At 45.2% G+C, this 24,825-nt stretch overlaps 1 long non-coding RNA gene across 1 annotated transcript; it reads right to left on the bottom strand.

The window, feature by feature from the left end:
* Positions 1-6,313: 6,313 nt before the first annotated feature.
* LOC122427769 lies at positions 6,314-22,989 on the bottom strand. Its single transcript, XR_006265544.1, has 3 exons — positions 22,589-22,989; positions 21,106-21,406; positions 6,314-6,364 (listed from the first exon to the last, which is right to left on the bottom strand). It is a non-coding gene; the product is annotated as an uncharacterized LOC122427769 (long non-coding RNA).
* Between the last annotated feature and the right edge of the window lie 1,836 nt (positions 22,990-24,825).

Raw genomic sequence — 24,825 nt, 5'->3', positions numbered from 1 at the left:
AGGATGAACTCTGCACCTGGAACTTTCCTAAGGGCTTCGCTTGCTTTGTTGTTGTTTAGTTGCTTAGTCGTATCCGACTCTTTCGCGATCCTATCGCAAAAGACTAAAGCCTGCCAGGCTGCTCTATCTGTGGGATTTCCCAGGCAAGAATACTGGAGTGAGTTGCCATTTCCCTTTCCAGGGGATCTTCCTGACCTAGGGATCGAACCCACATCTTCTGCACTGGCAGGCAGATTCTTTATCACTGAGCCACCAGGGAAGCCTGCTTTACTTGCTAGGGATTATTAATGTCCACAACATTCACATGATGCATTCCTTCCCTTTTTGTCACTCCTAGTTTATTTACAGAGGCCTAGAGGGAGGTGACCCACCTAAAGTCCCCCAGCTAGTAAGGGGCATGTCAGGATTCAGCATGGAGGTTCGCAGCTCACGTGTCTAACCACCACCAGATACCTGGCAAGGAGAAGGCAGCCTGGTTTTGCATCAAAAGTGTCAGCTTCAGGATGATACAGAGTGAGGATCTGATCAGGCTCTGTGAAGTCACACCAGGGTTGTTCTGAGGACTGAGATCATATGTTTAGCCATCTTCTTCCTCTTTCTCCCTTGTCAAGCTTTTCCCTCCTCCAGCCCCACCTTTATCCACCTCTGTTTAACTGCCATATTTCTTTACCTTTGCTTTTCAGAGTTAGGGATGAAAAGCTAAGATCTTCCACATCTTGATCTACTCTTCTAATGGAATAAGAATTAGGGATGAATTATTAAATATATATGCATGTATATTTTATATACACATGCAAATACATATGTGCAAACACACATTATGTGTGTGTGTGTGTGTATGTATGTAGAGATGGTTAGATCAATAGATATATAAGCCCTTTGAAAGCTAACGTTAAAGATCCAACATTATCTCTTATGAAAGGTCCTTGATTCTGGTATGGCACAGTGGATGCTGGAAAGAAAAGGCAGTCACCTACTTAGCAACATGAGCCTAAAGTGCAAGAAGTGTGGCAGGAACCATACTTTCAGCAACAATGCAAAAATGGGAGTGCTCAGTTTGGCTGAAGGAGTAGGGCAGGCTTCTCAGAGGAGACTGCATTGACACTGCATTGAAGGGCAGGTGGAGGACGCCAGCCAATGACGTGGAGAAGACTTCAGGAAAGGGAATAGAAGGTGCATACCGTGACAGTTTTTGGTCAAGTGCAGCTGTGAGAGGGCCTGGAGAGCTGCAGCCTGGAAGTGAACATGGGCTGGATACACTACCTGTTATTTCCTTTGATCATCTGGACAACGTACATTAGTATACCCATTTTACAGAGGAGGGAACTGAGTTTCAGGGAGGTTAAGTTGTTTGTCCTAAACCACACAGTTAAGAAACAGAAGCTCTAAGATACGGCCGGTGCCACACAGTTTTCCACTTGAATATGTAGAGGTGAGGGAGAGTGCTGACATGCTAAGAGGGATCAAGAAGACAGGAGGCTGAGTTTTAGTGCTCAGCGTCTTTTGTAACCCCCAGTTGTTATGGGTTCAAGTGAGATTATGCATTTGTATATGCTTTATCTGAAAAGTGCATTGCAATTACGGATGGTGTCAGAACATGGGAATGATGTTATTATTGAATTGAACCTAAGTTCCAGTGCAATAATGAAAACCGGAGGCTTTCAGACTCCTCAAAACTGGCGAGCAGAGAAAAGTGCATGACCTTTGGCATTAGACAGACCTGGGTTCTAGGGCTTGCTCCTTTACCACTCGCCAGCTGTGAGGCCCTGGGCACATGCATTCTTTGGGTCTTGGCTCCCTTATCTGTGAGATGGAGAGGCTGTGCCCAGTGTGCTCCGAGGTTGTCTCTTGGCCCCACATAGTGTGGTTGTGAGTCTGCCCTCAACCATTCAGCACAGCCAGGCTCAGATTCACCTTCAAGTTGTCCTCCAGTGGCCCCAAAGATAGCCAGAAAATCTCAGGAAAGGACACACAAGTTGACTACAACTTAAAAAAAAAAACCAAACCTTAATTGTTCTGTTTGATTTTAAAATTAGTCTATGCAAAAATCAGAAGATACTGAAAAACAAAAATATAAAGCCTAGAAGTAAAATTTTGAGGATCCAGAAAAATCTAAGAATGAATATAGAGTTCATCTCGTCTGAGGCACTATTAACTTTTTGGTGTGTGTCACCAAATTTTTTCAAATAAATCAATATGTGTAAGTCAGTATTTAAAATCTAGAAACTCTTCTTGTATATAATCTCTCATTAGTTAAATATAAGGGATACTCTCATATAGAAATCATTTTTTAAAAAATTCTAGTTGAATTCATTTAACCAGTCAAAATTGTTTTGAAAAAAATAGTTGAACATTTTTGGTGTCAAGATCAATCGTTTTATTGTTAATGTGTCAAATGGAAAGTGATAATCTTATTAGGTTATATAACTATTCTTAAAACTCTTTACAACCTTTTCAAAATCAGTCAAGTACAAATTGGTCAATTAAACTTGACTTTATATCTTCAGCTTTAGAAGATAGACGTGCTAATCTCAGTATCTATGGATTGCTTTTTGAAAAGTTCACTCTCTCTATAGCATTCTATTCACTAAGAAAAACTGATGCAAGATAGCACTTTGGGGAGGGGATATCTGGAGCTGGAATTCTGCAGCTGTCTTCTCTTCATTCCATAAATGATCCAGCTCGTTCAGGCTGAGTTTAGCCCATTGCGGGAAGGAGCCTTTGATTGGTAAACCCCCGAGTGTACACTGGAGACTGGGGTTAAGAAATGCAAAAGGAGGTTTACGAGTATTTACTTAACCCAAGCTCTGGTCCTTACTTCTCTATGTATCAGTCAGGAGAAGCCAGGTCCTGCTGTGATAACAAGCCTCCCCAATCTCAGTGTCTTAACACAATAACAATTTACTTCTCACTTAATGCTGTCGTTGGTAGGCGGTGGACTCTGCTTATTTTAGTCCCTCATTGACGCAGGAAGCAGTGGCTTCATTTCAACATGTGCTTCTAAGAAAGGTGGCAAATTCTTAAAGCTTCCATCTGGAAGTGCTATGGACAACTCCCACTCACATTTTATCAAAGAAAGCAAGTCACATGACTACACCTAACTTCAAATGGGGGCCAGGAAGTGGACTCCTGCCATCTGATGGCCATTTTAGCATGAAACCAGCTGTGTGACCTCAGGCCATTCAGTTATGCTCTGAAGGTATCTGTAAAATAGGGGATATATTCGCTGGTTCACCGTTATCTGAACACTCTGTGAGGACTGAAGGAAAAACAGATGTAAATCCACAGTGCAAATGATGGGGTATTCACAGGAAAGCCTAATAGGAAGAAGTAGCATTTTTGTAGGACTGGGATTTATTTTTGCTTCCATTTACTGAGCTCCTAGTATGTTCTACTGTGCTCAGTCAACTCAGTTGTGTCCGACTCTTTGCCATCTATGGACTGTACCCCGCCAGGCTCCTCTGTCCATGGGATTTCCCAGGCAAGAATACTGGAGTGGGTTGCCATGCCCTCCTCCAGGGGATCTTCTGACCCAGGAATCAGATCCATATCTCCTGCATTTCAGGCAGGTTCTTTACCCACTGAGCCACCTGGGAAGCCCAGTATGTGTTAGGCTCTATGCTAAATGCTTTCATAGCAAGCACCTACTGTGTGCTAAGCTCTACACTAAATGCTTTTATAGCAACCCTAAGAGGTAGGTTTATAGGTGAGGAAATTATGGTTTCCGGATGCTAGGTAACCTGTCCCAGGTCCCACAGATGGTGACTGGTGGGACCTTTCCAGGAGATAGAGACAGGGTATGTCTGCCTCATATGATGATGTTGCTCTTTCTCCTGCATATGCTATTAAGGGTCATCTGTTCACTGCTTAACCTGCTGGTTTCCCTACTAGACTGAAAGGTTCTCAAAAACAGAGGTGTTCCCCTTAATTCTTGGTCTCCTTATGTTGCCCAGCCCTGTACCCGCCACATCGTGAGGTGGCCATGAAAAGCAGGAGGAGGAGGAGAGAGAATTAAACCAAAGATCAGTGTGTTGGATTAAATCGCCCCTACCTGGCTGATAACCTTCAGAATGTCACTTCTCCTCTTGAAGCTCCCATTTCTTAACTGTTAACATCAGTTCCATGGGCCTTTCCATCTATAAAGGCTTCATGAGCCCCAGTCTTCAAACACTTATCAACTTAATAGATACTTATTGATTTGACAAGAAGACATGACTGTACTTTAAAGACTTTTTATTATCAATTTTAGGTCATGTGGCTTTTCTTTGACATACTTCAAAGTCAGAGAAAAAGTGATATTATTTAAGACACACCACATCTACCTTTACCTGAGCACATTTGCCTCAGGTTCTGCCAAAAAAAAATGGGGTGTGGATGGGAGGGAGAGAAAGGGGACATAGCCAAGACGGTGGCGCTCATGAGCCCTCCTGCCGTGTGTCCAGAAGGAATTTCTCAAAGGCAGGCCCTCACTGGGTAAGAGCGTAGACCCAGCCTGACCTCTGGAGGAAAGGTCCCCTTGAGACAGTGTTGCAGAGTCATGCACTCTAGGCTTGCCAGGGCTGCAGAACAATGGGTTCTGGACAACCCCCCCGGTCCTTCCTGCAGATACCAGCCTGTAGAAAACACACTTTGGGAGCCGCTGGTCGGGGGGACAGGGTACGTGCGGCTCTGCCCGGGAATAGCTGTGGTGGTGCGGCAAGCAGCCTCTTTCTGAGGGGAAGTGGTGAGGAGTCGGCTGGACTCATGGCCACGCCAGACGCTGGGGCTCCACTCGTAATTCTTCCTCTTCCTCACTCACATAATAAGAGCTACTGCTGTCAAGCACCTACGCAGGGTGGGGACTGATCAGCATCGTGTAGACCTTAATTTTTTAAATCTCACGTCAGCCTGTTAAAAATAGGTACATTTCCCCCCATTCTACAGAAAGGACCCCAAAGCTCAAAAAAGCTGCATCACTGGCCACTGTTATGTTGGAAAGACTGTGACCAGGACCCATCCTCCAAGTCCACCCCTGAGGTTTCTCACAGAGGAAAGGTCACCTCCAGACCTCACCTCTCTCACTGGGGGCAGCTGGGCTCATTCTTCTGGCCTGTCCCCCCACAGGGAGGACCCCAGGGTCCTGCCAGCGACTTCCTGCCCTGGCTGGCTGAAGATGTGTGTACAGCAACACGACTTCCTGGGAAACTTCAGTGGCCCTGGTTTTCCGTGGGCTGAGTCATTGCAGCTTATCCTGGTGTTCTTAGCTGAAACAGTCAGAGGAAAGTAGCTGGAAACTCCCCCAGGTTTTACCCGCAAAGAATTTGTTGAAGACAATTCAGCCACATTCCTCAGGTTTCTCAGACCTCACCTTGCCCCTGGGAAGATGAGAAGGGCTGGGAAGGCACACGAGGGTGAAAATGAGCCCTGGAATTAAGAAGGGCTTTCGGTGCCAGGCTAGGGAGCTGGTTCCTCCTAAAACACAGCCCAGCTAGCTGTGAGGGCCCAGAGACAGTAAGCCTGTGTCCAGCACTGCGGTCCTGTGGAGAGCTTCCCACAGGAAAGCGCTTCCCACAGCAGCTTGCCAGTCCCTGCTCCATGCTATCCACCCACCTTGTCAGCTAGCATCCAGCGCCTCCTCTGGGCAAGGAACTGAGTTAGGCTTCGGGGACAGTAAAGAGCCCCGAGGTTAAGAGGCTGTTAGGCCGATCTGGATCAAAGCTTGGATATGCTGCTTGTTGACTGTGTGACCTAGGGCAGGTTATTTGGCCTCTCTGAGCCTTATTTTCCTATTTGTCATTTATCAAACTTCATGAGTTTGTTGTGAGGATTAAATGAGTAATGTATATGCTCAGCATAGTGCCTGACACATCCTAAGATTCAAGTAATAGTAGCTATTTTGTTATTGCTAAGTACAAAATCATGTCAGACTGTAATGACTTCAGTGCAGTTCCATGACATGCAGAGAGCACCTGGTTTGTGTCCGGAGCCATGCTTGGCTCTGGGGAGGTGGGGAGGTGGAAACCCCTGGTTTCCAGGGGCTCACAGGAGACAGTCCATCAGTAAGTCATTAGGATACAGTGAGGGACCCGCAGCAGCAGAGACACCCAAGGAACGTTGTTGTTGCTGTTTAGTCGCTAAGTCATGTCCAGCTCTTTGCGACCCACAGCCTGCAGGCCCACAGCCCACACCAGACTCCCCTGTCCTTTACTATCTCCTGGAATTTGCTCAAATTCATGCCCATTGAGTCAGTGATTCTATCTAACCATCTCATCCTCTGTTGTCCCCTTCTCCTTTTGCCTTCAATCTTTCCCAGCATCAGGGTCTTTTCCAATGAGTTGGCTCTTCTCATCAAGTGGCCAAAGTATTGGAGCTTCAGCTTCAGCATCTAGGGGTATTAAGAGGGCAGAGACACAGAAGAGGGGTTAGTACAGGTTTCTGGAGAAGGTGACACCTGAACTGTGTACCAAGGAGAGTAGGAGTTAGCCAGGTGAAGAGATGGAGGGCTGACAGCCCAGGGCAGGGAGCAGGGCATTCCAGAAGAGGCAACAGCTTAAGCAAAGGCAGGTGCAGTAGTCAAGGTATAGTGTAAATGACCTCAAGGGAGGTGAAATGATCTAAGGCAAAAGAACTCAGGGCTTGATGTAGAAGAGCTGGGCTCCAGATCCACATCCTTCCCTTCCTAACTATTGTTTGCCAAGTCCTTCCCCTCAGAGACTTAATTTCCTCATCAGTAAAGCAGAGATTACACTGGCTACTTAACAGGGCTGACTCCAATCGCAAATGCTGCTGTGTTTACACAGTGACAGCTATGTTTGCAGCTGTGTCTCTTGCACTCAGCCGGGCGCCGGGTCACTTGAGTACTCCAAGACCTTTGAGCACTCAAGAGGGCATCACACGAGCTTAGCTAGCAGAGGACTCGGTGTGTACGAGGCGGCAAGGTAAACACCGTGGGAGTCTTCTAGACCTGCGTCTCCATTCTTCCCTTGCAGATTGGTCCACGAATACCATTTTTGAAATTGAAATTGAAAAGTGAAAGTCTGTCACTAAGTTGTGTCTGACTCTTCACAACCCCCTGGGATGTAGCCCACCAGGCTCCTCTGTCTATGGGATTTCCCAGGCAAGAACACTGGAGTGGGTTGCCATTTCCTTCTCCAATATATGCGCTACTATATGATACTTGTTTTTCTCTTTCTGACTTACTTCACTCTGTGTAACAGCCTCCAGGTTCATCCATCTCTCTAGAACTGACTCGAAGTCATTCCTTTTTATGCTGAGTAATATTCCCTTGCAAAGGGGAGAGTGGGACCAATGGAGAAAGTGGCATAGACATATATACACTACCGTGTGTAAACTAGATAGCTAGTAAGAAGTTTCCGTATAACACAGCCCAGCCAGGAGATGATCTAGAGGGGGGATGGGGGGGTGGCGGGATGGATGGAGGCTCAAGAGGGAGGGGATATATGTATAATTATGGCTGATTTATGTTGTTGTAGGGCAGAAAATATGACAACATTGTAAAACAATTTTCCTTCAGTTAAAAAGTAAATGAAAACAAAACAAAAAAAACTCCCCAAACATCATAGGAGTCTTATGCAGTTACGTTTCACACCCCAGAAGCTGAGAACCATCTTGATCTTCTCCTGAGTGTGCCAGGCTGGCTGAGGGGGTTCCCAGTCCTTGGAAAATCCAGGGTAAACCTGGATGAGTTGATCACCCAACAAATGCAACAAAGGAATTTACCTAAATATAATCCTGCTGCAGGCTGGTGGCCAGGCTGGAATTTGAACCCAGGCCTGTTTGCCCTTAGTACCCAAGTTTTTAGCCACTGCATTATTACTTAACCGATAAACGATGTCCTTTCAAAACAGAGGGATCGCGGAACTCTGATTCATTACCAAACAGACGGATTAATCTTCCCTGTCTCTAAACTTACTAATTCTCCTTCCGCACAATGGGCCTGGCATTTGGTCTTGGGATATGACACCCATATTTCGAATACTTCAAATATTGTCCTGCGAATGGACTGTAAACAGAGAGGGCAGTGGGGGTAGAAGAGGAAAGGGGGGATGGGATGAGGCCATAGCCACTAGCACCTGTTCTCCTGGGACCACGGCCGAGTGGTCTCAGGCTCTCTGCCCTGGTCACCTCGCTTCTCTCCAGAGCTGGAGGCATCAGATGCAAATAGTTGGCAGGCCCACCCTGGGAGCCTTACAGTTGGACGGCAGCTGTGAAATGAGAGTCCAGGATGGAGAGCGAGCTGAATGGGGAGCAGAAGCCATCAGGGCCTTTGCTTTCTTTTCCAAAGCACATTTGAAACCAGCAGCGCGCTGGTGCGAGGCCGGCGGCCCACGGCGCAGGATGAACTGGATGCCTGCTGGGCGACAGGCAGGAATTATGACACAAGGGCAAAGTATTATTTACTCCCTGGGAACAGGTGCTGCCCGGGACGCGCAGTCCTCTCTTGCCTGACTTCCCTGCCCACGTGTCCTCGGAGGCAGCTCCCTCCAGCACCCCACGCAGTCCCAGCCCTCAGTGGCGCTGCCTGCTTCTCTGGCCCCCAGCCCCTGGCGGCGTGCAGCTCACAGGCGCCCGGAGGATGCCATCACTAGCCGGCTCCCGCCTGGGGACGTGAGCTTGCTGAAACCAGCTCGTTTTACATAAGCTGTTGCTGAAGATGTCAGGTGATAACAACTTTCGGCTCCAGCTAACCGGCAGCCGCCCTGTTTGTGCCCACGCAGATGCATCAGACAAAGGGAAAGTCGTGGAGGAGCAAAGGAGAAAATAATCCTCCACGCAAGTGTCTTTGTGAACCGGCAAGTTCAGCTCTGGAAAACTGTCCTAGGCTGAACCAAGATCAACTTTTTTTTTTTTTTTTTTTATGAGAGGGGAAACAAACAATCAGGCAGGCAAACTCCAACTACCACCAGCTGGTTTTTCCTCCCCGATTATGTGTTATTTCCTTAAAGCACCCGTTGGTAAACATACAAGACTCTTCTGTTGATTCACAAAACAATACAGAAGGCAGTTAAGATTTCTTTGCACAGTTTGATTAAGGACAAATACAGAAGGGAAGTGAGTGAACAGAAGGCCTGGAGGTCTTGTTTGGCTCATGAACAGGACCACATGCTGTGTTCACCCTATGCCCTTCTTTGCAAACCCCATGACCCTCAAAACACATCGGTGCCAACTGTGAACCAGCTCCAGGGATTCAGAGAAAGAAAAGTGCTCTAAACCTAGCAGAGGAAGGAAGACAAATATACAGATAATCACAACACATGGCCCAGGGTGGCGGGGGCCATGAGTGAGGAAAAACATACGCTGTGGATTAAGAAGAGGATAAGGTTGCCTGGGGTTGAGGAGCTCTGGAGAAGATGGCCACATGGTTTCCTAGTTCAGACCCGCATGCTCTCTACTGGAACAAGAAACTGCGTCTTCAACAGCATGCTACTTCCAGGCTTGCCCCCACTCCAACACATCTTGCACTTTGCTGCCAGGGGTGTCTTTCTAACTTAAAAATTAGACACAATCCTCCTTTCACTTAAAACCCTTTATTGGCTCCGATCACTCTAGGATAAAGGCTAATTATCATCATTTAGCCTCTGTCTCCCTCCCCAGCCTCATCTCTCAAACTCATCTTTTCAAACCATTTTTCACTCCAGCAGTGTTGAGCCTTATATCATTTGCTCTTCCTTAGATTGCCTTCCTAAATTGAACTCCTATTCATCTGTCAAAACCCACCTTCTGTATGACTTCCTCACAGTATTAGTCATTCTATCTTCTGTGCTGTCTTGTTTGTGTTATAATTATGTGACTTAAAATGCTTTACTTTCCTGCTAATGTCTATCAAAAGACTGGAGCTTCTCAGGGTAAGAGTCATATATAGTTCAAAGTTGTATTCCTGGCATCTAGCACAATGCCTGGCACTTAGTCATGCTCAATACATGTTAGTACCTTTCCTTTCCACCAAAGGAAAGTTGATGCCCTACTTGGGGTTGGCCGTACCTAAGGTACTGAGTGTCTACCTTCTTTCTTCTTGGGGCTTTCCTTTGCAGTCCTCACCACACCTTTTCCAAAACTTTATGTTCCCTCCATCTTTAGCACCTTCCTCCCCCTGCCAGGGGGACAAAAAAAAAAAAAAAAGGCCTGATCTCAGGTCTCAAGTCTCAAGGGAAGATAATTAAAACTCTTCTAGTGATTTAGTTTGATTTGTTCTGTCTCCAGCTCACAGCCTGTCCCTCATTAGGGAGGTATTAAAGGACTCCTCAATCTGGTGGGCCAAAGAAGAGGGCCCAAAAGAAAAGCGATTAATCATAATTAATCTTCTGTGTCTCTCAGTGTACCAGTTCTTTTGGTCTCACAACAACCCAGTGGACAAAATATTGTTACTTCCATTTTACAGATTAAGACACTAATACTCAGAGACGGCAAGGGACTGTCCACAGGTCACTCACCTGATAAATGATCAGCCCAGATTGCCTGATTCCAAGGGGCTTTCCCCTCTCACTGCTATGTGGAGGGAGAATCTGTGGAGCTGGGGTGTCTGACATTTCCCAGTCACTCCCAGTCACTCTCCACACACCAAGATGGAAAGCCACTGTCCTGATCATTTCTCCACCCTGCAGATCCAAGAGGCCCCTGCCTAGTTCAGCCAGCCCAGGTTAATCCCATTTTCTGATCTCCTATCTCTTGCTGTGCTGTCTGGTTTGGAATGCATTCTGTATTAAGCTGTTTCTTGTGTATACACATTTTCATCCCAACCCAAAGACTGGAAACATGGCTTAGGTTCCCCAGAAAAAATCTCGGACAATGGCAGTCACAGGGCAAGAAGCTAACCAATAAATCCTTTCATTTCCCAGCTGTATCGATTCATAGATGCAGAGACTTTGGTTACACCTTCAACTTCTTTTGTGATCTTGGACAAATCACTTGCCTTCCTTTGGACTTCAGTTTCCTCATCTCTAAAGCAAGAGGTTGGACTAGAAAAATCTCTAATAATAATATTTAACACTTATATAGCATTAACTATGTGCCAGGCATTGTTCTAAGTGCTTTTCATCTACTAACTTGATTAATCCTCAAAACACCTTAGGAGAGGGACCCTCTCATGATCTCATGTTCTAGATATAGGAAACCAAAACACAGAGAGTTTAAGTAACTTTCCCAAGGTCACAGAGCCAAGAAGTGGCAAAGCCTGGACTCAAAGCCAAGCAGTCTGGTTCCAGAGTCAGTGCTCTAACCATTATACAATACTTCCTTTCTTAGATTTCCTTTTAAAATGTAAACATCTCTCTTATTCATTTCATAGCCATTTACTGACTCTGTACTCTATACCAGTCACAGATACAAATTGTGGTGGGCACCAGAATACAAAATTCCATAAACCCTGCCATTGGGGTCCCCCGGGTATGATAAGGAGAAGGAGCTGAGTGACCCTGAGCCATCTGGCTGTTCTGGGGATCTGAGCTGGCTATGGTAAGGCACAGCTCTCATATGCACCCCAAGTTCAGTTCAGTCGCTCAGTCGTGTCCAACTCTTTGCGACCCCATGAATCGCAGCACGCCAGGCCTCCCTGTCCATCACCAACTCACGGAGTTTACTCAGACTCATGCCCATTGAGTCGGTGATGCCATCCAGCCATCTCATCCTCTGTTGTCCCCTTCTCCTCCTGCCCCCAATCCCTCCCAGCATCAGGGTCTTTTGCACCCTAAAAGTGACCATAAATTGGGTTTTTCAGTACTGTGTTTTATTTTCTTGTGATTCACATTTTAACTCAGAGGTCTTTGTCAGGAAGTAGGATTAAGCACTAATAGTCTATGGATGCCCTGTTCTGGCATCTGTACAGTGGCTTGTTGGGCCCAACTTCTCAGGCCTCATTCAAGGGCCTTCTCCTAATGGAGTCCAGATTCTCCTGTCAACTCATTCTCCAGAGTCACCCTCCGCACGATTCCCCCAGTCTGGATTGAAGACTCTCTTGCCCTCCTAGCCTTGGTCTCTGACCATCTTGGTTCCACTCATCCTTCTTGGCTCATCATAGAATCCACCTCTGTGAAGCCTATCTTGATTCCCTAGATGTAATCACTCCTTCCTCACCCTTCCGTGCAGAGTTCACATTCCTCACAGGTGAGAACATGTTTTATAGGCAATTTTCCAAAGCATGCAATACAGCAATTCCTGGTACAGAGTAGAAACTCTGAGGCATAGTAGAAGGTACAATTAACTTGGCTACAAAGTCTTAGCTTCTAGTCTCTTTTCTATTAGATACTTGTATGACATACAGAAAGTCAATAACTATTTTTTTTTTTGATGTTTGTTTCTTCTGATCACTAAAGAATACAGAGAAGTGTAAAGAAGGTCTAAATTATCCATAATTCCCACCATCCAATGATAGCCACTATTGTTATTTTGGTATATTTCCTTCTTATTTCTTCTCTATGGATGGAACACACACAGAAATAAATATATTGTAAATATTAGTTTTCAAACTTTTCAATTAATATTTTAGAAACATTGTCCTTGATGAAAATCTTTTCTATAGAAATAGCTTTATAAATTTTTTTGAGGTATAATTTACTTATAATAAATGCATCTGGGCTTCCCTGGTGGGTCAGTGGCAAAGAGTCTGCCTGCCAATGCAGAAGACACGGGTTTGATCCCTGGTCCAGGAAGATCCCACATGCTGCAGGACGGCTAAGCCCATGGGCCACAACTACTGAGCCTATGCTCTGAGCCCAGGAACCACAGCTACTAAGCCCATGTTCCGCCAACTACTGAAGCCCATGTGGCTAGAGCCCGGGCTCTGCAACAAGAGGAGCCACTGCAATGCGAAGCCTGTGTTCTGCAAGTAGAGAGTAACCCCTGCTCACAGCAACTAGAGAAAGCCCATACAGCCCGTACGAAGACCCAGCACAGTCAAAAATAAATAAATAAATATAATTTTTTTTAAATGCACCCATTTTAAGTGGATAACTTGATGCATTCAGGAAACTGTGTGCACTCATGTAATCATTACCACAGTCAAGACGTAGAACATCTCCATCATTCTCGAAAATTCCTGAAGACCCTGTTTGAAGTCAGTCCTCATATTCCTCCCAAGCCCGGGCAAACATGGATCTGCTTCTACAGATTGAATTTAATGATCAAAATAATATTCCATCATATGGTATTCCCTAATTTGGCCATTTCCTGATCACTGGACATAGGGATGGTGTCTAGTTCTCCCCTGCAATAAATGACAGCTCAGTGAGTAATCTTTGGTCACTCCTCTGATGATTTCCTTGGGATAAATGCTCAAATCTGAAATCATTGAATCACAGAGCATGCACAGTTTTAAGCTTTATGATAAATATTTGAGCAAGTTGCTTTTAATCTTGCCAAGGCTGTTTCCTCATTTGTTAAAAAAAAGGTGGGGGGGAGGGTTAAAAATTCCAGCCTCGAGGAGTTGTCAGGATTACATGGTATCAGGTATAAGACACTTTGAGTAACTGGTAAAACTAATCCACAAATACATGGGGGAGCTGAGTAGGAGAGAGTGCAATGGATCTCAGTCAGATGGCTCTGGATTTGAATCCTGACTCTGCCTTTTTTCTAGCTGTTGAACTTGAGTTAGCTATTTAACTCAAGCCTCCATGTTCTCACTTGTCAAATGGGAGTAACAGATTCTGTTCTCCAAAGGTTGTTATGAAGGGTAAGTGAAATACTCCATGTAAAGAGCTTGGAATAATTCCTAGCTCATAGCTGCTCAATAATTTGCAGTGATTAGTTCCAGTCAGGGTTCTTGGTTGCAAATAAATAGGTACCAAGTCTGGTTAACTTAAGGAAAATAGGAAGCTATTGAAAGGATTTTGGGTAGTTCACAGGACCAACAAGAAGGCTGAAGAACCAGGTGTGGAAAATGGGCAGGAACTAAGGTAGATTGGGCAGCTGAGAACACAGGCCAGGTCCAGTCCCAGGAACTGTCTGGTTATGATGCTCACTGCTGAGGCTGCTACCAGACTTCCAAACTGTGAGGCTGTGATTGTCTCGAGCCTTCCCCCTGTCTTTATACCACTTGCTCCAGGTTGAAAGTCCCAGATGGAGACATCCAAATAGCTGAGACAAGGTACAGATCAGAGCTCTGGCTGCCAGGGAGTGGGTTGAAAAGATGCCTGTTTTGTTTCAACTTTTGTTTAAGGAGAAAGGTCTCTGCTTCTTCCCTAAACACACAGAAAGAGAGTTCCCTAATGTGAGAAGCAGGGTCAGGTACTATGAAGCTGACAGTAAGAGTCTATCCCACTACTATTTTTCATATTATGAAGACTAAATAAATATCTAGTGAATTACATTTATTCAGTATGGCTAAACATATGCTAAATGCTGTAGGGCAAGCATTATTTTAAAGAAACTTCTTGATGGATGCTCTGATAAAAGATACAGCAAATTTGCATATTCAGATGGTGTCATACTGGGGTTTCTTCCCATGGGAACAGGTCTGCACAAGGTTCTAGTGGTTTGGAGGTGTGTTTGCCTGCACGCACGTGCACGCATGCAGTGGGGAGTGGGAATGGAGAGGACCGAGGGAAAAGGTAGAATCTCTCATTTATTTAAGATGAGCACTCTTGATCAAATCTTCAAATCCATTATTTACTTCCTTTTGGTTTGATTTGATGTAATTTTTTAAATTAAAACTCGAGTTCAGTCACCTATGATATGACAGTCCACTTGCTCATAGATAAGCATGACCTGAGGGGCTTCCCTAGTGGCTCAGATGGTAAAGAATCTGCCTGCCAGTGCAGGAGACGCACGTTCATTCCCTGGGTCGGGAAGATCCCCTGGAGAAGGGAATGGCAACCCACTCCAGTACTCTTGCTTGGAGAATCCCACCACAGAGGAGCCTGGTGGTCTATAGTCCATGGAGTCACAGATAGTTAGACATGACTGAGAGGCTACCACAGACACACAAGCCTAACCTGGAGGCTGGTCTGATTTCAGTAGGGATCAGTTGAACATTGACTGATTCCTGTTATTTATCTTTTTTAAAGCTATGATTTACTGAACCTATCTTCCCTGGTGGCTCAGATGGTAAAGCATCTGCCTAAAACACGGGAGACCGAGGTTCAATCCCTGGGTTGGGAAGATCTCCTGGAGAAGGAAATGGCAACCCACTCCAGTGTACCAGCCTGGAAAATCCCATGGACGGAGGAGCCTGGTAGGCTACAGTCCATGGGGTCGCAAAGAGTCGGACACGACTGAGCGACTTCACTTTCACTTTCAATGGGTATTACCTTTAAAAATTCTTATGACCACCCTGTGATGAGAGAACTGAGGCTCAGAGGATAAAGATAATTTTTTTTTTAAGATCACACAGCTAGTGAGTGAAAATTTAGGGATGTGGAACCAGTTCTGCCTGCTGTTGAATTCAAAGCTCTTTGCTGTAAGTCCAGCAGAGCAAACAGTGTGCTTATGACTGAGGATCTGCGGATAGGGCCGCAGTGTAAACGGACACGCTGGCTGGGTGGACGCAGCATGAGGACGGATAATAGAGCTGGGTTCTCTGGGAGATGAAATCTCCAACAGTCATCTCAGGCGTCCAGAGCAAGTGTCCTGAGCGCTCCTCCCCCATCCTTTCAGGAAACTAATATAACTAGTTTTTACATTTCCTTCCTGGTTCTTTCTATGCATTCACAAATTTAGGTAACTATTCATATATCCTTCTCTTGACACAAATAGTACCATACTATGTACATTATTCTCCCATTTAACTTGTTCACCTAGTGCCTTGGAGATCTTTCCATAAGAGTATATATAATTCTACTTCATTTTTTAACAGTTGCATAATTCTCCTAGGATGGCCATTGTATGAATATACCATAATTTACATGACACTCTCTATTAATAAAGATTTGAGAAGCTTCTCTGACTGGCCCCCATTCCTTGAGATAGGCACTTTTTCCTCATGTCCTTCTTTTTTTTTTTTTTTTGATGTGGAGCATTTTAAAAGTCTTTATTGAATTCGTGATAATATTACTTCTTTTTTATATTTTGCTCTTTGGGTCAAGAGGCATGTGGAATTTTAGCTCCCTGGCCAGGGATCAAACCCACACCCCTTACATTGGAAGGCAAATCTTAACCACTGGACCACCAGGGAAGTCCCCTGGTGTCATTCTCTATGCATTTCAATCACTGTGCTTATCATTCTGAAGTGTAATTATTTACACACTTGTACTTTTTCTACCAGATTGTGAGTTCCTTGAAAGCAGGGACTACACTTTCTGTGTCTCCAACCCAGTACCTGGCACATGGAAGGATCTATAAATATTTGTTAAATTGAGCTGAATCTATATGCCTAACACTCCACCGGCCCCTTCAAGAATGTAAAGGCTTTGTTACTCTCTGTCTTGTGCCAAATCCTAGGTATGAAATACATACGATGTGTATATTCTCACAGAGAAACTAAACAATCCTTGAATTCAACAGTGAAATACTTGAATTCAACAGTGATTAGGAAGGACATAGATGAGGTTCTTTTCTGTCTTGGTCTAAAGAAAAATTGCTATTTACTCTTAGTGCTGCTATAACAAAACACTATAGCCTGGGTGGCTGAAACAACAGAAATTTATTATGTTACAACTCTAAAGGCTAGAAGTTCAAAATCAAGATTTTGCAGGATTGGCTCCTTCTGAGGGCAGAAGGATCTGTGCCAGGCCTCTCTCCTTGGCTTGTAGATGACTGCCTTCTCTCTATGTCTTTTCATATTTTCTTCCCTCAGTGCTTGTCTGTGTCCAAATTTTCCCATTTTAGAGGGACACTAGTCGTACTGGATTGGCACCCACCTGAATGACCTCATTTTAACTTGATTACCTCTGTACGGATCCCATCTCCAAATAAGGTCACATTCTGAGAGACTGAGGGTTAGGACTTCAGTATATAAATTGGGGGCAGGGGAGAGACAAAATTCAACCCATCACAGTCTAATTTTGAAAATTATTTAAAAGATCATATCAAGGAATTATGATCAGCAGGAGTCTTCTGGGACTATAAAAATTAATAATAAAAAAACCCCACCAGTCTTTGAGTCTGTGATTTACAGATGATGGAGTTTGCTAAAACGTTCCTTTCCCAGCAGGATCTGTGCGTTGAGTCACTCCTTCCCCATTCAAGGCCCACAGCACCTGGAGCCCAAGTTTTCTCCACCCTTGAAAGCGGGAAGTATTCTACTCACGGCTAATTACACTGCCTGCCCTTCCCCACGGTCTTGAAAATATTTCTTTGATGATGTCAAATCTGTACTCCTGTGACTGATAAAAATTTTCAGGTTTCACTCTGGTTCTCCAAGTACTTTTTCAGATCAGGAGAAATCTGACAGACTAGCTATGTGTCATCAGTACGCGTGCTTTATTTAGGATGAGGCTCTATGGTGGAGCCTAGCTTTGGGTCTAAGGGGGACTCCTAGCCGGGTGCATGTCATGGGCCCCTCCTTGGTGGCCCTGTGCTCACTGGGCTTCTCTCTGACCAGCTTCAAAGAAGATGTAATCATCTCTCCATTCATTTGTCTCTCTCCTTGGACTGTCTGTCTTATTCACTGTGTCTCATTAACAGCTGATGCTGAGTAGCTGAACTTTCTGGACTAGTGAGCAAATCTCAAACTGCTTGTGTGAGGAGACCCTGACTCCTGAGACAGTATATGGCTTTGGCAAATGACCATCAGGGGGAAGGGGCCCAGAGAGCAAGTGTGGCAGAATGCAAGTTGGAAATAAGGTTGCACATGAAGGTGTGTGATTGGGAGATTGAAGAGGGGAAGGCAGGAAGAAATGGTCATAGAAGTCTCCCAAAGGGGGTCAGTGGATCCATCTACCCACCCATCTACCCATTCATCCATCCATCCATCTACCCATCCAACCATTCATCTATCCATCTACCCATTCATTTATCTATCTACCTATCCATCCATCCACCCATCCACCCATCCACCCACCCGTCCACCCATCCATCCATCCATCAACTATTGCTGAGCACCTCCTAGGTGGTAGACACTATACTGGGCACTAGGAATGATACAGTGAATAAAACAAGGCCCCTGCCTTTTTTGTGTGGACACAAACAAAACTCAAAGTAATGCAAAGGTGCTGTGCCTGGATGTATACTGTAAAGTATAGTGATGAAACCCCAAACAAGGAAAGGAGTGTGCTCTTTCAGATTGAGTCCAAAGGAAAGGCTTGTGAGGCAAGGCTGGGCCAGTGTATCAAAGCAATTGGAGGGGACCAGTGAGCTGGGAACAAAGCAAGTCAGCAATGAATGATGATGGCTTAAAGACCTGACTCTTGTAGGGTTTTAAAATTTCTGTTAAGCTAACATTTATTAAGCACTTACAATGTATCCAACTTTAAGGACTTTAAAGACATTAATTCATTTCTTACACAAAAATTTAGATAGGTATTATTATCATCCCTAGTTTATGAGTGAAGAAATTGAGGTACGGAAAGATGAAATAGCTTGCCCAAACGCACAGCTAGGAAGTGCTGGAGCCCAAGTTCACACACTCCAGGCGTGCTGCATAACCACCACCTGCTCTATGGATCACAGCATCCGCTTCAGTTAGAGCAGCAAAAGCTCCACCCCTTCACCTGCTCCTCTCCAGCACTGCAAGGAGCAGCTAGTATTCCTTCATTCCCTCAAAATAGTGGGGGTGTCTGCTAACCTCACTATGTAGATGCAGGAGTGCTAGGTGCATGGCAGGAAACAGTGAGGAGGAAGGCAGGAAGTTGAAGAGGTGATGACTGACTGGGTGGTTAGAACCGCAAAGGAGAGAAGCACAGATGTTATGAGCACAGAGGAGGACCGTGGAGCCGTCTTGGGGTGAGTCAGGAGTCACAGAAGCCTTCCTAGAGAAACTGACCCGGAGCCAGGTCATCCCTCGCCCCAGGGGACAGGGCATGAAAAGCCTTCTTTCACCTCTTCTCTCCTGCAGAGAACCTTGTCTGCAACAAATGCCCCATCAGTACCTACCACTTTCCAACAATCCACCTTTAACTTTCCACTAATCACGATTGTTCTCCCTCCCCAAATGTGTCTGCTTTCTTCCTACCCTTCGCCCTACCTCTTACCTCCTACCTCCTTCTGGGATCTCACGTGTTGGAGCCCCTAAAAAGTGACCCAAAGCAGAGGAACCCTGGAGAGTTATGGCTTTGGCCGGTGAATGGGGATGGGGGAGGATTTTGATGTGGCAGCATCTTTTACAATGCCCCACCCCTGAAGTCACAGCGTGAAGGCAGGGTGACGAGGGGGTTGGAGACGCCTTGCCTACTCATCAGGCTGGTCCTGGACAGGAGACAAGCAGGCAGGAAGGAACCGCGAGGCCCTGGACGCACAAGAAAGGGAAAACTGACAGCAGGGTCCAGGAACCCCTCGGCCTGGCCGGCCCTGAGGTTTTCTCTGCCAACCATAAATCCTGGGGGTACTGCAGCCCACAAGCCCTGGCCCTTACTTTCTTCCTTGGGGGGTGGGGGGAAAGTGAGGAAGTGGATCACTCTTAGAAGACTGTTATGATTTCAAAGGAAAACGGAGCTGTTTTTGATGTCTGCCCAGAGATAGAGCCAGGTCCCAGGGGGCTGCATTTGCAGTTCCGGTAAAAGGAGCCGTGTTGACACGGAATTCTTGGACTGGCCTCATTTCATTAAAAACAAGCTGCCAAACCAAATGGGAAATGGAGTTTAGCAGAGAAGTATGTGCTTGCTCCCCTTCCCCCTCCAAACTTGGCTCTGACTCCAAGCAGCATACGACTTAGGTTCTGGGACCAAAGTCCCAGCATCAGGGAATTGTGCTGACCAGTCCCCGGGTTCACAGGACATGCAGTTTGCTCTCCCCATGAGCTATTTCCCAGCAGGGTCAGCCTGTGCCCATGGCCTGTCGCTTCTCAAACTTCCTGTTCTTTAGTGAAAGAAAAAAATGCTAGGCAGAGAGGTGATTGGAACTAGACCAGCTGCCCTAAGTAGGTGTTCCAGAGTCCATAGATCTCTAAAGAAGTTTCAGACTTCTAATTCTTACTCAACATGTCCCAGGATGGGGGACCTGCCACTTTTCACACTCCAGTACTCTTGCCTGGAAAATTCCATGGATGGAGGAGCCTAGTGGGCTACAGTCCATGGGGTCGCAAAGAGTCGGAAATGACTGAGCAACTTCACTTCACTTCCATGGTTAAAAGTTAGGCCAGGTACCTACGCACCAGTCATGGAAGATGGAAGATTGATTCCATTCCTACTTTGCCACCTCCTGGCTCTGTGACCTTGGGTAACTTTCTTAACCTTTCTGTGCCTTGGTTCCTTCAGCTGTTGAATGTAGATAAAAGATCCCATGATATAGAACATCTCTATCATTTCAGGCAGCCCTATTGGACAGCTCTGGTCTAGAAGACCCACTCAGATAAAGAATAAAGAATCTTAGTGCCAGGTTTTCAATTCCTAGTTCCAGCTAATGTGAAGCTCGGCTATGTATATCTCCTGCACTTAGCAGGTAAAATGCTAAGGTATGGTGTTCACACACAGAAGAACTCAATAAATTGTACTGGTTGCTGTTTTTTTAAATTATGAATATCAAAGTATGTTCTTAGGTAAGATTCTTTTGAATATAAAAAGCTAAAATAAGAACCAAAATCCACTCTGACTAGCTCATGAAAACGGTAGTGATGGGAGATGTAGGGTGGTAGATGGAAATTATAAAGGTACAAATGATCTCATGGAATACAGTGCAGGAGATATACATAGCCAGCTCCACTGGCCCTGGCAGCCAGCGGTTAGGACTCTGTACTTTCACTGCCAAAGGTGTAAGTTCCATCCCTGGTCAGTGAACTAAGATCCTGCAAAAAAAAGTTCTACATCCGTGCAATGCACCTGAGAAACTGAATCTTTAATTTTTAATGTTACTTAAAGAAATTAATTTAAATTTAAATAAATTAACTTAAATCAATTAGTTAAAATTATTATATAAATGGGCTTCCCAAGTGGCACTAGGGGTAATGGATCCACCTGCCAATATAGGAGACACAAGAGACCCAGATTCGATCCCTGGGTCGGGAAGATCCCCTGGAGAAGGAAATGGCAACCCACTCCAGTATTCTTGCCTGGGAAATCTCACGGACAGAGCAGCTTCACTCACCTTCTCATTCCAGGTTGCAAGTTAAAGGCTACTCTACATAAGAAACACTTCCAGGTGAAGTCTTCACACCTGACCATCAGGTCATGGAATCTTACACTTTCTCAGCAAGGGCCAGGTGGGGCTCTCTGGGGGGGGCTGTGTCGAGCTGGTAGTTCAAGGGCGCTGAGGCTTTTGTGTGAGGATGGCAATGATCCAGTGGTTGGTGTTGACGCCTTGAGTATGACCATGCCTTTCCCAGGCTTCTGGGGGTGATTCAGGCCTTTGTGAGGAAAGCCCAGAGATCCTGTGTTAACTAGTGAATCTGGAAGGAAGCAGATAAAGTGTGAGCCACATTCTGCCTAGTGTGAGCTGCTGGTCCACACCTAAGTCTGGGTGCACCTAGATGTGGAAATACCAGGTTTAAGAAAGAATATTTTTACCTGAAACTATCACAACATTGTTAATCACCGATACCCCAATACAAAATAAAAAGTTCAAAAGGAAAAACAGAAAGAATGTTTTGTTTTCTTCTGGGTTCCTAGAGACACACAAATTGTAGCCTAACACGGAGAAGAGAGAACAATGGCAGACTTGGGGACTCTGTGTCACTGTGAGCTCTTGGCTTTGCCCTGCTGATTTAGCTTGACAGGCCCTCTTGGTCAAGCAACTGACCAGAGCCGGCAAACAGCTGCTATGTCTGGGCTTTGTTTTGAGGCCTTTTAATTGGTTTGTCTGATTCTTTGAATAAATGGAATCAATGGGTTGTTTAACTTATTAGTCAGACATCAAATATTATTAAAGGGACAGCTACATGCCCCAAACTGTGCTCAGCTTTGTGGAAGGATATAGAAATCAAATCCCCATTGAAAACTGGGGTTTAACTCCCACCTCTCTCGGTCATCGTGAGGGAGTGAAGATTGTGATGACAGACAGCAGAGAAGTGGAGCTAGAACTGGAGGGGGCTGTGGCTTTTCATTGTTGTTTCTAATCCTGCCAAAGGCTGCCCTCTACACAGCAGCCAGAACCATTGGTCATATAGATTCATTGAGGCTTGTTGTTGTTTTGTTGCTAAAGTCATGTCCGACTCTTTTGTGACCCCATGGATGGTAGCCCACCAGGCTCCTCTGTCCTTGGGATTTCCCAGGCAAGAATACTGGAGTGGGTTGCCATTTCCTACTCCAGGGGATTTTCCTAACCCAGCGGTCCAATCTGTGTCCCCTGTATTGGCAGGCAGATTCTTTACCACTGAGCCATCTGGGAAGCTCAGAGAGATAAATAGATAAAATGACTCAATTTTTGTTAAAAGTAGAAAAAAACCTAAAATGCTCTGATGACTTCCCATTGTACTTAGAATAAAATCCAAGCTCTAACTTGCAAGTCCCCTGCTCTGACCCCCACCCCACACCCTGATCCCATCTCCTGTGACTCTTTCCTAGGCTCACTCCACCCCAAACCCCAACTACACAGGCCTCCAATTGCACCTCCACATTAAGCCCCATCTCACCTTAGGGCCTTTGCACAGGCAGGTCCCTTCTTTTCCTGGATTTTTTATTTTTATTTTTGCATGGCTGGTTCATCTTGTTATTCACAACACATCCTCAGAGAGGTCTTTCTTGATCGTCCAATTTCAAGTACCTCCTGTCACTCCCGTCACTCTTGATTGTACTTGTCTTGCTTTCTTTTCATTGTAGTATTTACTATTCACTACCTGACATTCTCCTGGTTGTTGTTGTTGGCTGAATTTCTGTCTTCCCCAGTCAGAAGAGCCTCTTCAATAAAAGAAGTCATTCAAGTGGGACTTTGTCTCGTTTGCCGTATGTATTTGCAACTCCCAGTTCTGCGCAAAGCACAGCTGGGTCCTCAGTTATTGTTTGGTGAATAAATAATTGACTTAGTGAGAGAAGCAGTTCTGCAAAGATCCGGGTAGTATGTTGTGTTTAATTGTATGATCTAACTAAGGGATTAGCGTTCTTGGCTGAAGGTTTTGGGCTTCAGTTCCCTCTGCTGGCAGCTGTGATTACCCTATCACCTTCCTAGTTCACTAAAAAAATATTATTTAGTTATTTGGCTGTGCTGTGTTGCAGTGGTGGCTTGTGAAATCTAGTTACCTGACCGGGGATCAAACCTGAGCCCCCTGCATTGGGAGCATGGAGTCTTAGCCACTGGACAACTAAGACCACTGGACCCTAAAGCCCTCCCTTTTAAAAAATGCTCGAAAAGGCTGATTCTGGATTGAGTTCAAATCCATGGGTAGCCCCATACTCTCTCTTAAATATCTAGTTGCCCTTGAAACTTAAGCATTTGGATGTTTGCAATGAAGATCAACATCTTCCACGTTCCTTTTCAAAACCACTCCTCCTCCTTTCCCTGTCCCAGCCTTGGAGAGTAATAGCTGGAAATCTGGCCTTAATTCTCTATGCCTGCTTCCCCCTCTACCTTCGCGTTGAGTCAGATTCTACCTCCTATCATTTGAACCTGCACAAATCTGCTTTTGTGTCCCCATCCCTGGTATCCCACCTTTTATTTCTTGTTTTACTTACTGAAATAGTCTCTTGCTTCCATCTTTTCTGACTCCATTCTCCATACCACAAACACATCAATTAAAATTTGAATCACAATACTTTTCCTTCTGTGGTTCCCTGTTGGCCTTGAATGAAAGCTGAAACTCCTGAACATGACCTAAAAGGCCATAGCATTGTTACTTCACTGGCCTTGCTTCTTGCAACCTCTCTTTCCCAATTCACCCTCAACTGTTACCTGTTCTCCAAACAATACATTTTTCTCATCTTCAGTGCTGTCTTTATGCTGTTCTTTCAAGAATATTCTTGCCTTTGTCTTTGCCTGATTGCCTAACAGTTCCTTCAGGTTTGCCTGCATGTCAGGATTTCAGGTCTCCAGCTCTTAAATATGTATCCCCCCTCAGGACGCCATAAGTAATTGGTACTTCTAGAACCACTGCTAGTATTAATGAAATTAAGATGAGTCTTAGTTAGAATATGATAGTTGCTAGGAGCTTAAACAAGATAGAAGTATACTTCTTTCTCATTATTAGACTGGAGGTTGGGGGCTAGGTAGCAGGACATGTCTATCCTCAGGGTGGTAGCCCTCGCTGGCCTGGTCCCAGTTGGCTCACCACCACATCTGACGTTCCAGCCATCCAGCCAGTGTGGTGGTTACTATAGACTGAATCTTTGTTTCTCCCCCCTACCCCCTGATCTTTGTATGTTGAAACCCCAATTCACAATGTGCTGGGATTCGAAGATGGGGCCTTTGGGAGGTAATTAGTTCATGAAAGTAGATCCTTCATGATGGGATTAGTGCCTTTATAAGAAGAGATATCTCATGTTTTTCTCCCCAACTCCCCCTTCCTACTCTCTTCTATCCCCTCTCATCCTGCCATGTAAAGATACAATGAGAAGATGGTTGCAGTTTGTAAATCAGGAAGAGGGCCTTCACTAAGAACCAAGCTATGCTGGCCTCCTGATCTCATACTTTCAGGCTCCAGAGCTGTGAGAAATAAAGATTTGTTGTTAACCCACCCAACCCTTGGCATTCTCTTACGGCAGCCAGAGTTAACTAAGATAGTGTATGAAGGAAAGAGAGCAAGCGCCTTCTCCCCCTGGCTCTAAGGTGTCACCTGGAGGTAAGTAGATAATTAGAGCAGAGGGGAGGAGGACACAAAGGACAAGTTGCCAATATTTATAGAGCACCGTGCTGTCAATGCCTTTTCTCATTTGACCC

Source organism: Cervus canadensis, chromosome 2 (assembly GCF_019320065.1).
Source record: "Cervus canadensis isolate Bull #8, Minnesota chromosome 2, ASM1932006v1, whole genome shotgun sequence".
In the NCBI taxonomy this organism is placed as follows: Eukaryota; Metazoa; Chordata; class Mammalia; order Artiodactyla; family Cervidae; genus Cervus; species Cervus canadensis.
Note: the sequence above shows the minus strand (reverse complement) of the source record. Positions and strands in the feature narration are given on the sequence as shown.